Source organism: Orcinus orca, chromosome 19 (assembly GCF_937001465.1).
Source record: "Orcinus orca chromosome 19, mOrcOrc1.1, whole genome shotgun sequence".
In the NCBI taxonomy this organism is placed as follows: Eukaryota; Metazoa; Chordata; class Mammalia; order Artiodactyla; family Delphinidae; genus Orcinus; species Orcinus orca.
In genome coordinates, this window is record NC_064577.1 from 33,730,914 (window position 1) to 33,743,601 (window position 12,688).

Below are 12,688 nucleotides of genomic sequence, written 5' to 3' on the forward strand. Positions count from 1 at the left end.
AAAAAAGTCATTATTTCTTTAAACACTTTTTCTGCCCATCTTTCTCTCCTCTCTGTTAAGACTAATGGATGCTATCTTCCAGGTTGCTGGGGCTGTTTTCCATCCCCCATGTTTTCTTTCTGTGTGTCATTTTGGGTCGATTCTATTGCTATGTCTTCAAGTTCCCTGTTTTTTCTTCTGCCATCTCTATTCTACTGTTAATCCCATCCAATGTATTTTCTTTATCAAATATTGTATTTTTCATCTCGAAGTTTTGTTTGGTTCTTTTTTATATTTTCAGTTCTTCTCATTATGTACATATTTTCCTTTAAATACCTGAAAATAGTCGTAACAGTCCTTTTAACGTCTTTGCTTGTTTCCTCATTTCTGTCATTTCTGGACCTCTTTCTATTGAATGGTTTTCCTCTTGGCTTTGGATCACATTTTCCTGTTTCTTCAAAAATCTTATAATTTTTAACTGGCTGTTGGACATTTTAAGTATTGTGTTGAAATTTTGACTTTTTTTTTTAGAGTGTTGGGCTTTGTTTTGTAGGCAGTTAGGTTCCTCATTTGGTCATTTCAAAGATTGTTTTTAAGCTTTTCTAAAGTAAGTCTAGATGGGCCTGCACTTCAGAGACAGTGAGCTCTACGACCAAGGTGTAACTTCTCTGGGTATCCACTGAATGAAGGCTGGAGCTTGAATATCTACCCACCCCATGAGAGCTCTGGAAATGGTTGCGCTTATAAGCTGTCTTTCCTTTGCCTGGGTTTGTGCAGTTTTATTCTGTACATCTATGGGCTAGTACACAGTAAGGACTCAAGACAATCCCTATTCAGACTTCTGGAGGTCTCTTCTGCATATCCCTCCCCCTGCTTCTCTGGACTCTTCCCTGCAACTTCCAGCCCCTCTGCCTCCCCAAACTGCAATTCCTGTTTCCTCCACCCAGGAAGGCACTGAACCCTGCCTGGTGTTCCCCTCCCTGTGCCTGCAGCAGAAATCCAGGGGAACCAGAAAGGTGCCTCATTTGTTTCCCTTCTTTCAAGAAGCACACTCCTGTGCTATTTATTTTCCAGTGTCTGAAAACAGTTGTTCCATATATTTTGTTTATGGAGGGATGTTAATGTCTAGTCCTTAGCCTGGCCAGAAGCAGGAGGGACTGCTGGTCATGCTGTGGCCCCAGAATAAACATCACTAAAGTATAAGCGGATTTGGCTCTATCTTGAAGTATTTACTGTGTTTTAAAAGTTATTTCAACACAAGTGTTTTCCTAAGTGGCAGGAAAAGTTGTTTCATCATAACAACTTCAAGAAAATAGCTAACAAAGATCTATTTGACTATCTGTTTCTCAAAAAGTTTAGAGGATACTCTGTACTTCCCAAAATGTCTCAGGTTATAATAATCAGTAAAGGCAGGAAGCTGGAGTTGCTCACCTAATTCAAGATACTGCACTGCTCCCTCCTTTGACCAGAACACTGGTTCTTAGATTTCTTTGGCTGCAGTTACAGAGGATGCTGACAGGGGGTGCACGCTGGTGAACCTGGCTCTCTTTCAGTCCCATCTTCAGAGTAGTAATGGGCAGAGCCAAAAGGACAAACGTGATGCTGGCAAAACAGGGCAGGACCCCTTCGTCCCCCCGGATCCTGGAACAGTTCTGGTCACGTTGCTCAGTGAGCCTCTGGCTGTGCTCCCTTGGGCAGTTCCCATTACCATCCACCCCAAGAGGCCGCTGCGACAGTGGCTGCTGAGAGTGTGGGCTGAGCTTTTCTGATGGCTCGTGTTCCACCCTCACACGTGTCTGGTGTGGAGGACGGGCCCTCCCCAGGCTCATGCTGGCCTCCCTCCCCATGGGTCAGGCTCGCCAGTCTCCGAGCTGGGTCTGCCATCTCACTGCGACGCACCAGGAGCCTGGTGCCCACCTTCTAGGACAGAGTCTCAGACCCAAGGAGAATTCTTCGGTTTGCACACAGGTCTGAGGACCACAGATGGGGAGAAGAGAATGTAATATTCCAGGTGTGTTTACCCTGGAATCACAGACTGTTCTCTGAGGTGAGATTTCACCTTTTCTTATCACAGGTCCAACCACAAGCGGCTGCTCCTTCCATCTTTCACTCAATGCAGCACCGGGGCATCTGAATCTGCTCTCCTGTGCTCAGCCCCTAGGTTTACTGAGAAACACAAAGCATGTGTGGGGAGGCCAGATGGTGATACTCCTGGTCTTGAGGGCGTGCAGACTAGGTGGCTCTAAGGTCCTGTGTTGAGAGTACGTATCTACGTCCTCAGAGCACAGCTGGGCCGGCAGAGCCGTGGCTGAATCACAATCTGCCTTCAGAGATTGGCCCCAAATGCTGTTTCTGAGTCCAAGCGTCCTTCAGGGAAGGTCCGGAACAGTCTTCACTCAAAAACACACAAGACCAGGGTGAGCTGGTGTCCTGGGGGCCCACTTAGCCCTATTCATAGGCTGGTGACACCCTGCAGAATGGCCCACTAACCACGAAGACGAGACTGGGGGACTTGGCACGTTTGCTCTGCAGTCAATCATGTGTGACTCTCAGAATAGGAGAATCTCAGTTTACCTGGCAGTCATTTTATTCCCGGTCTGAGAAGGTGCTTTGCTGGAGCAAGTTCCCTGGAGCTGGAGGCCACACAGACCATGTACCACTAGGCATGGCTGGATCTGGCTCCCAGGGGTCTGTAGCTCACAGACGGAGCTGCAATTTGGCCCTACTTTGATTTTTAAATTAGTTGCCAATATTCAAAAACTGATACATTCTATATAAAAAACAAGATTTCTATCATCTTAAAAAACTGCTGGAGCCACACTGCCACACTGCCATGGAGGGGCAGCCACGGAGTGGAGTCACCAACTGCCCCCGCCGGACAGGCCAGATGGCCGGGCCACCAACCCCCTCCAGCGAGCACCGCCCTGCAGCCCGCACGGCTCTGCCGCCGTCACTCAGCCACCTGCTGCCTGGTGCCCGGGGCTCTGGTGTCTCGGACCCTTCTCAGCCAGGTCCTGGTCCACGAACTGGGGGCTATGTGACCTTGGGCAAGTAGCCTAGCAACTCTGGGCCTGGGTTTCTTCATCTGAATGTCGAGCCCTGGCCTCCAGGAGCTGCTGGGAGAGGAATCCATTGTGGCGGGCAGAGTGCGATCCGGGCTAATGGCGATACCGGGCACTATGTGAGCAAGCACTGGGCTGAGAACAGGTGGTGGTTGTTTGTTGGCTTCCTGGATCCTCAGAACAGCCTGGCAACTATGACTTAGGTGTCATCTCTACAGTGAGATCTGCACAGAAATGTTCTCACTATACAGGGCTTAAAAATAACTTTGGATTAGCAACCAGTTAACAGGCTCATGCATGCTCCATCTTAAAATCTTATGCAACCCTCGTTAAAGGAAAAAATTTTAATTTCAGGAGGAACTAATATGATTTTCAGAAGAATAAAAATTTAAAGAAAAAAACCTCAACACTAACATTGTACCCTTTGAAAACTTTATCCCCTTTCACTCCCTCATCCTCAGTGGGTGGGGAGCACCCAGGGGAAGAGTCTCCACCCAGGAGAAAGCAGGGTACACAGCCGGACTGCTCAGGACCTTCTCAGACCCCACAGCAGAAACCTAGGGACCTCGCTCCATGCCAGCCCCAGCACCAGCCAGGCCACAGGGGTGCTGGGCCATGCTCAGAACACTGAAATGTGGGGAGGTGTGTCCGGCCCCCAGGGCAGGGCCGGGCAGGTGCCTCTCTTTCTGAAGGAGTGCTGCATTCCTCAGGAGCTTCTGCCCATTATCTGTGTGACCCCAGGGACAACCTTGGCCCCTCCTGACCTTCTGCCCTGAGGATGAGGTCAGGCCTCTTTCCTCTGGGACTCCAGGGGGTGGAATGAGGGTTGGGACTTGGGAACTCCGGCCTTGGGCGGTGAGGCGTCCTGTTTTGAAAACGGGACCCAGTGGTTGGATGGCATTGGTTTACTGTGGGAGTGGCATTGGCACTAAGGCATTAGCACAGGTGGGCACTCAACAAATACTAGCTTCTAGCTGGACTCCTCTCTTTTAAAAAACCCATTCAGGCTGCATTTATTTGTAAAAGTCATGTCCAGCCCCTCCCCGCCTCCCACGCCCAGCCCTCTTCCCAGAGCAGGGGCCACAGCCCCTTCTAGAGCACTTTTCTACCCTCTGTGTCCTGACTTCAAGACCACAGCGAACATGCATTTTCTTCTGTTGCTACCTTTCATAGTCACCTTAAAAAAGGGTACAAACCTGAACGACATACAAACCACACATAAAATGGCTAATCTGACCCATCATTTAAAAACTGCAAATTAAAACCCATATTTTCACCTATCAGACTGGCAAAAAAAAGAAAATGCTTGAGAAAAATCCACCAGTATTGGAGTGAGGAAGGACGCTTTACACCCTGTGGCCATGAACATGAATTGCACCAACTCTTTGAGGGCGATTTGGTAACACCTCCCAGAGCTCAGACCACTCACACCTTTGACCCAGCGATTTCACTCCTAGACACTCACCTGACCACACACTCCCACAAGCAACCACCCACACCAGCAGACTCGCTGAAGTACTGCAAACTACAAGCGACCCGAGTGTCCGTGAATGTGAGACAGGCGAAAGGAAGCACTTACGCAGAGGACCACTGAACTACTGAAAAGATCTGTGAGCTCTGTGTCAACCAAAATGGAGAAACACCGCAGACAGCACTTTACACAGCAGGAAGAGGATACGCACACACATTTAAATACATGCTTCCGTAGCCATGGAGTGCAGAGTGTGTCCGGAGAAGAGCAGGGGACAGGTGGCCAGGTGGGCAGGGAAGCGGAAACGGAGAAGACTGACTTTCACTGAAAACCCTCTGCGCTGTTTTAGTTTATTTCTTAGCCACAAGGATGTGTCACTCATGCTGGACGAGGTCTGGAGCCCCCCTGCTCTGGTGGATGCGCCGTGTCATGCCAACCTGGGCCGCCTGCACATGCAGCACGGACACTAGGGAGGCTGATGACTCCCAACCACCCCTGGGGCAGATTCACCAATAAATGCCCTCCAAGAAGGCCAAGCGGCTGGGCCGCCCCCTCTAGGCCCAGGATCAGCTCTCCAAGGGCTGCTTTGCTGACAGGTCAAACATCCATATTTTCTGGTACTGCCCTGGCTGAGTGTTTCCGCCCCTGTACCTCTGGTCAACCTGGATGAGTTATTTATATATGACTGATCTTTGTCATGTTGCTTCAAAATATCTTTCTAGTTGGGTTATTTTTGAGGTTAAGAAAGAATACCTTAGAAATCTGTGATTTTTAAGTCACATCTAAGGTTATAACCTTCTAGTCATTTGTAAATAGTTCCAATTCTGCATATTTTTAGGTTTGATTTTAAGGCATTTAACTGCGCCTGGGCTGCGTTTTAGTGTGTAGTCTGGGTGCAGGCTGTGAGGATGGAAGCATGCTGTGTCCCCACCTTGCTGTGTCTGGGCTCTGATTTGCAGGCTGTGCTGGGGAAGGGTTTCTGCTCTGTGCCTGCCACCCAGCCATGAGGCTGGGTCTTGCTACTCCCCCTTCCCCATGCATTTTATTGCTCTAGAACTTGAAAATCCACTTATTTTAGCTTCAAGAGAAACTCTGTCCATATTTATTTATTTATTATTTATTTATTTATTTTTTGCGGTACGCGGGCCTCTCACTGTTGTGGTCTCTCCCGTTGCGGAGCACAGGCTCCGGACGCGCAGGCTCAGCGGCCATGGCTCACGGGCCCAGCCGCTCCGCGGCATGTGGGATCTTCCCGGACCGGGGCACAAACCCGCGTCCCCTGCATCGGCAGGCGGACTCCCAACCACTGCGCCACCAGGGAAGCCCTCTGTCCATATTTTGTTACACTAACTGGTTACTTCAATTTGGAGAAAACAGCTGCCCTTATAATATTTAATACTCCATCCAGGAAGAGTCTGTCTTTCAAACCTTAAACTTTTTAGACAACGCTTGGTTGTTGCTCTAATCACATGCACTTCCTGGGCCTCTAGACCCTTGAGCTGCGGTCCCACGGCCTTGCTGGGCTCCCATTCTTCCCAGTTATCTTCCTGCACATCCTGATTGAGCACCTATTGTGTACCTGTCTGTGCTGGCCAGGGGTCAAGGATCAAGGAAGATGCCCCCACCCCTACATTCTTCCAGCAGACAGAACAGAATCAAGATAAATGAGAAAAATAGCACGTGGTCTGGAGGCTAGTGCTAAGGGGGAAGAAAGCCAGGTAGGGAGTGAACTTTAGCAAGGGAGGGATTCAAGGAACAGGCAGGTGCTGGGGAGAGGAAGGTAGAGGGTGCTCACACGTGCACAGGGGTCAGCGGTCCGCAGGTATGGGGTGGGGGTGTGTCCACAGTCCACAGGTGCAGGAGGGAGCTGGGCTGAATGTGTCTGGGGAGGAGGGGAGATGGGGTCGGAGTCCTTGAGCCACTGCTGCCAGGAAGTGGGGGGAGGAGGGGAAGGGAGGGGAGGGGAGGGGAGAAGAGGGACCGACCGGGTACTGTCCAGATGCAGCAAGAATTAGGGTGAGAGGAGGCTGGGAATGGAGAGGCCACACCCTGCGAACCACAGATCCAGGAGGATGGAGGAGGGGGTTATAGTGGCCCTGGGATCTGGGGTGCAGCGGGGCCGAGGATGTCAGGCTGCGGCCCTGCCTTGAGACCAGGTTGCAGCAGGACTCTGTAAGGCCGGCAAAGCGGCAGCTCTGTGTGCATGTGGGAGGAAGGGGGAGGACGTCAGGGAGGGGCGGGGCAAAGGTAGGAGGGGCGGGGCATGAGTAGGAGGGGCAGGGACAGGCGTGGGGGGGGTCAGGGCAGAGGTGGGAGGGGCGGCCCTGGCCCCACCTCAAAACCATGAGGAGTGTGGCCTTTCAGCAGGAAAACCTCCCTCCATCCTGAGAAATACCACGTAGTTATTCATGTTATTAATGCAGATGCCACAAATTGTTAAACTCTCTCGTTATCACTTTTAACTCAGTTCATGACTGCTAGGTCTCACAGTTTGCTACTCAAAATGCGCCAAAAATGTAAAAAAAATGCAGAGGACAAGACATCCCACCTTCCAGAATGGAGCTTCCAAACTGCTTGACTGTGGACTGAAGCCCACGCAATCCTTTATCATAAATACTAACAGGCTTACGTCTTAACCAGAGCTGTGGTTATCATTTAAGTCACCAATAAAGTTTTAAAAAGTACTCTTACACAAAGTAGAAATACCAGACAGGTAGTTCAGTTATGCGTGCTCAAATATTCAAGATACAAGGAGAGCATAAAGAAGCTTTGTGGGAACTTAAAACTAAACTGCATTAATTTCAACCTTTCTTCCCAACCAAATCTTTCACGGGGCGAACCAAAAGCCGCAGCAATGTATCATTCCTACTTTTTACTGCAAAGTGCTGCTGAGAAGTAGCAGCTTCAACCCCTCTGTATGGGTGTCTCAGCACCTTCCCCTGCACAGACTCTGCTGCAGGCCCACCCACAGCACAGCCCTTCCCCAGCTTTCTTGCCAAGGAACCCCAACACCATTTAGTTCCAGGCAGCAGGTTCACAGAGTCTAAGACAATCTCCCAGTGACTGGTCAAGGGACACCATGTGACCCCGACAGCCAGCGAGATGGAAAAGGGAATTTGGAAGCTCTGGGGAAACATTTCCCTTTCCAATGAAAAGAAACCAAAGCAGGAGGAGAGAAGTATGCCTTCCATCTCTGGGCCTTCTGACGTGATGCTTGGAGCTGCTGCAGCCATCTTGGAACCTTTAGGAGGAAAGAGTCCCAGAGGAGCTAGCCGTAAGCTCATTTACCTCGGCCTTGACATGCAAGTTCTTGGTCAGCGTGTCCTGCTGCTGTGCATGCACACTGTGTGTCGGGAAGGCTACCATGATGCTGGCCACCTTGGCTCTCTCCTCCTCATTCAGTGACCGTGTGTGATTTTCTATGGGTGCCACGATGAGATAAAGGTTGGGAAGCTCCCGTATGTTACTTTCATCAGGCTGTGCTGTGACTTGTAGCCAAAAGCATTTAAACTAATACAAACCATCCCCACCTCCACCCCAAGCCAATTCCACTGCCGGGGGCCGTGTTTGCAGCCACCAGCGGGCTGTTCTCGCCCTGATCCAGGCCCTGCTATCCACGGGGGCCTGCATGGCTGATGGCACCATCCACCACTACTTGTCCCTGCTTCCTCATATACCAGACGACCATTTCACACTTCTCTTTCTACCTCTCCCTCCACCTCCTCCTCTCAGAGTCCATGGCTTTGCCTCATACTTGAAAGGAGGAAATAAAGGGAACCGACCGGCACCTGTTTTCCCACCACCAGACCTGCTGTTGGGACAGTTCTCCTCAGGCCAATGAAGGCTTCTGCTCCTGACTCTCCTGCCTGGGTGTTTCCACGGCCAACAGCCTCAGAAGAAGACAGCACGACTCCCTCGGGGGCAAAGGGCAGATATGCCTGCAGCCCACTATGAAAGATTTGGGTTCTGCCCGTTTGGGGTCGCTCAGCTGAGACTCTTGCCCTGGCCCGTGGGACAGGGACTGAGGAGACCCTTGGCTGCCTGCTGTGCTGCGAGCGACGAGTTCTCCGCATCTCCTGCCGGTGCCTGTGAGGCTGTGGCAGCTTGCTTGTCAGGTGTGGCCAGTAAGCTCCCAGTTCTGGCTACCCATCACCTCCCTGCCTCTGACCTGTGCTATCAAACCCCAGTCCCTTGAGCCCCCCCACCCCTTTCTCTCCTGGGTTTGCCCTCCTCCCCAGCCACAAGCATCACATCTCGCCCATCTTCCCAACCTGCATATAGACAGGCTGCACTTCCACAACTTCCTCCAATATCGCTCTTTTTTAAAAAGTATTTTAAATGTAAATTTATTTATTTATTTGTTTGTTTATTTATTTTTGGCTGCATTGTGTCTTCGTTGCTGCACATGGGCTTTCTCTAGTTGTGGTGAGCAGGGGCTACTCTTCGTTGCAGTGCGTGGGCTTCTCATTGCGGTGGCTTCTCTTTTTGCAGAGCATGGGCTCTAGGCGCGTGGGCTTCAGTAGTTGTGGCACACGGGCTCAGCAGTTGTGGCTCTCAGGCTCTAGAGCGCAGGCTCAGTAGCTGTGGTGCATGGGCTTAGTTGCTCCACAGCATGTGGGATCTTCCCAGACCAGGGCTGGAACCTGTGTCCCCTATGTTGGCAGGTGGATTCTTGACCACTGCATCACCAGGGAAGTCCCCAGTCCCTATTTTAACTGCTGCTTTTCAGAGCAAGACATCTTTTTTTTTTTTTTTTTGCGGTACACAGGCCTCTCACTGTTGTGGCCTCTCCCGTTGCAGAGCACAGGCTCTGGACGCGCAGGCTCAGTGGCCATGGCTCACGGGCCCAGCCGCTCTGCGGCATGTGGGATCTTCCCAGACCGGGGCACGAACCCGTGTCCTCTGCATTGGCAGGCGGACTCTCAACCACTGCGCCACCAGGGAAATCCCAAGAAATCTTGACTAAGCTGTCCACCCGTTCTTCTCCAGCCCCTTTAACTGGGAAGGCTGGATGACAAGTCCACCACTCCACTGAGACAGCCAGAAGGCCATAGTGACGCAGAGCACTTTTCTGCCCTGACCTTCCCTGACCTCTTTGCAGCATTCCACCCAGTTGACCACTCCCTCCCTCTAAAATCTTTTCATTATAAAAGATACCAAACTACATCAAGCACATATAACATACGTGTATCGTTTAAAGAATTGTTAAAAAATAAAACAAAGAATAAAACAGAAACCTGTATACTCAGCTTGAGAAACAGCATCACTACTGCCTGTGTTTGTCAATAAAGTTTTATTGGTGCACAGCCACACCGATCACTTACACATTGTCTGCGGCTGCTTTTGAGCTGCAGGCAGAGATGAGTAGTTGCAAGAGAGACCATTGGGCCACAAAGCCGAAAATACTCACTATTCGGCCCGACACCTACTCTGGAATTTTTTTTTAGTGAGGGACGGGTGGGGCACAGTTGCTCAGTTTTTTTGCTAAAGCAAAGCAGAGCTGGAGGAAAGTGCATTTATCAGGAAATAAGATGGACGTGTGGCCTGAAGAAAGCATCATTGAGTCAGCATTTCTCCCCTACTCTTCCTGTAAATCATCCCCCAAAAGAGAAAATTTTCATGAAAACTAGAGATAAAATTCCAGATGGGAAAAATGGTGGTTCTGCCAAAGGCGGTAGAAATGAGCAGGGGTGTGTGGAAGGACAGGCACGGTGGGAGGCCTCAGGAGGAGCCAGGAGGTGGGAGCACAACCCCCTGGATGCAGCGTGCCTGGGCGGGAGGGGAGAGAAGCTGGGCTTTGTGAAAACGGGCAGAGATAAGTCAAGGCCGGACTTAGTTAAAAACCACCAACAAAACTGCTAGACTGGACAATGGCCCTGGCCTCATTTCCCTTATAAGTTTCCTACAAATACCTGGTCAAGGAAAAATCACCTCTTTTAAAGATGAGGGGGAACAAAGGAACAAAAGTGCTACGAGAAAAAAGAAGGAAGGAAACCAGCAAAACGACAATGAACATTCACCAAAAACTTCCGATAGAGCTGATGAAAAATACAGCAAAACATTCCTGAATTTAAAATGTACTGAAGCAGTAGCTTCTCAGATTAATGAGCTCAAGCGGGAGCTGTGAGGAGAACAGACCAGTCTGCATCTGAGGAGACTACTCGAGGCATCACAGGGGCGATGCTGCCGCCAGAGGGGACAGAATGTGGACCACTGGGAGGATGTGGCTCCTTCCAGGGGCAGAACCCAGGTTTAACAAATCCTGAGAAAAGCCACAACAGAGTTTTGGGGCTGGGTCTAAAGACTGTATGGGAAAAAAATAAATAAACAAATGAGAATTACCAGGAAAACTCTGAGAAAGAAGCATAACTGGAGATCCTAAGTCAGTAGACATTACAAGGGACCAGGAAGCAGTAACAATTCAAACAGCACTGCACGTGGACAGACCAAGACCAATAAATCAAGGCAGAGGTCCCCAACTCCCGGGCCACTGACTGGTACTGATCCGTGATCTGTTGGGAACCAGGCGGCACAGCAGGAGGTGAGCAGCGGGCGAGCCAGCAAAGCTTCATCTGCCGCTCCCCCTCGCTAACATTACCGCCTGAGCCATCTGCACCCCTGTCTGTGGAAAGGCTGGGGACTGCCGAACCAAGGGACAGAACAAGAGCTCCAGACCCAGACTCAAGTACACACAGAACATCTAACATGATAGTAAAAGCGGGATTTCAAACAAGTGGGGAAATGTGAGTTATTCAATAACGGGTATGGGGAGTGGACTTCCCTGGTGGTCCAGCGGTTGAGAATACGTCACAGGATGCAGGGGACGCTGGTTCCATCCCTGGTTGGGGAACTAAGATCCCACATATTGCGGGGCAACTAAGCCCAGGCGCTGCAACTACTGAGCCCACGTGCTCTGGAGCCCGTGTGCCACAACTAGACAGAAGCCCACGCACCTCAACAAAGAGCCCGTGTGTTGCAACAAAAGATTCTGCATGCCACAACTAAGACCTGACCCAGCCAATAAATAAATAAATATTTAAAAAAAAACTGGTGTGGGGACATTTGGATTGCCACCTGGGGTTAAAAAAAGTTTGGTTCCTATTTCATAACCTACACAGTGATAAATTCCAAATGGATCCTGGATTTAATTATGAAAAAAGGAAACCATAACTGTATTAGAAGACATCATGGCAGAATAATCTTCAATCTTGGAGTGGAAAAAACCCAAGTATGGCACAAAACCCAGAAAGGATTAAAAACAAGAACATTAATTAAATTACATAAAAATAAAAAAATACGTGCATGACAAAAACTACCATAGGCAAAGTCAAAAAACAAATGAAAAACTGTGGGAAAATATTTGCAATTCATATCTCAGAAAAGGTCTGATTTCCATTATATATAATAAGCTCATACAAATCAATAAGAAAAAGATTATAAACCCAGTATACAAATGGGCAGAGAACTGAAGAAAAGGAAAAGGAAATGACTCAAACATGTGAAAAGATGCACAACCTCCTAACAGGAGAAATATGAATTAAAATGACACCTAACAGACTGGCAAAGATTATAGTTCGATGACACTGCTGGAGAGGGTCTGGGGAAAGATGCCCTCTCAGCCTTTGCTGGGTGGGTGTGAACTGGTACCACCTGATGGAGCCCAACTAACATCTTCTCAAACTGGACATGCACATACCTTTGGACAAAACAATACACCCTCCGGGAATTTACATTTACGCTTTTATGCATGCGCTACAGCATGTACAAGGTAATTCACTGTAACGTTATTGGTGACGGCAAAAGATTGGAAATAATCGAAAATGCCCATTGGCACATTGGGCACAGCAGGAAGCATTCATGCATTGAGGCTGAGAGCCGAGAATGAGGGCGCTTGCTGTGAGCTGATCCGGAAGGGGATCCAAGTTCATTCCCCCAACCCCGGTCTTCAAACAGCCTCCCCTCCGCCCACCCTGCTTACTATATCTTGGTCTCACGCAGTTCCCCCAAAGGTGGCCCTTCAAATGAACTTTCCTGAGAACCTCACAGTGAGCGAGTTTCCCGGGGGCAGAGGACACGCACTTCGTGGGCTGCCCTGGCCTTGTGAGGCTGAGCAGAACACAGAACACCCGCCTGCCCGAGTCACAGACTGACCACAGTGCCCCCACCCTCGCGACCT

The 12,688-nt window shown here is 49.8% G+C and overlaps 1 protein-coding gene across 14 annotated transcripts in view; it reads right to left on the reverse strand.

Annotated features, from left to right (window-relative positions):
• Positions 1-12,688, reverse strand: part of CCDC57 (coiled-coil domain containing 57) — a 107,989-nt gene that overhangs the window by 17,682 nt on the left and 77,619 nt on the right. The gene's annotated exons all lie outside the window — the stretch shown is intronic.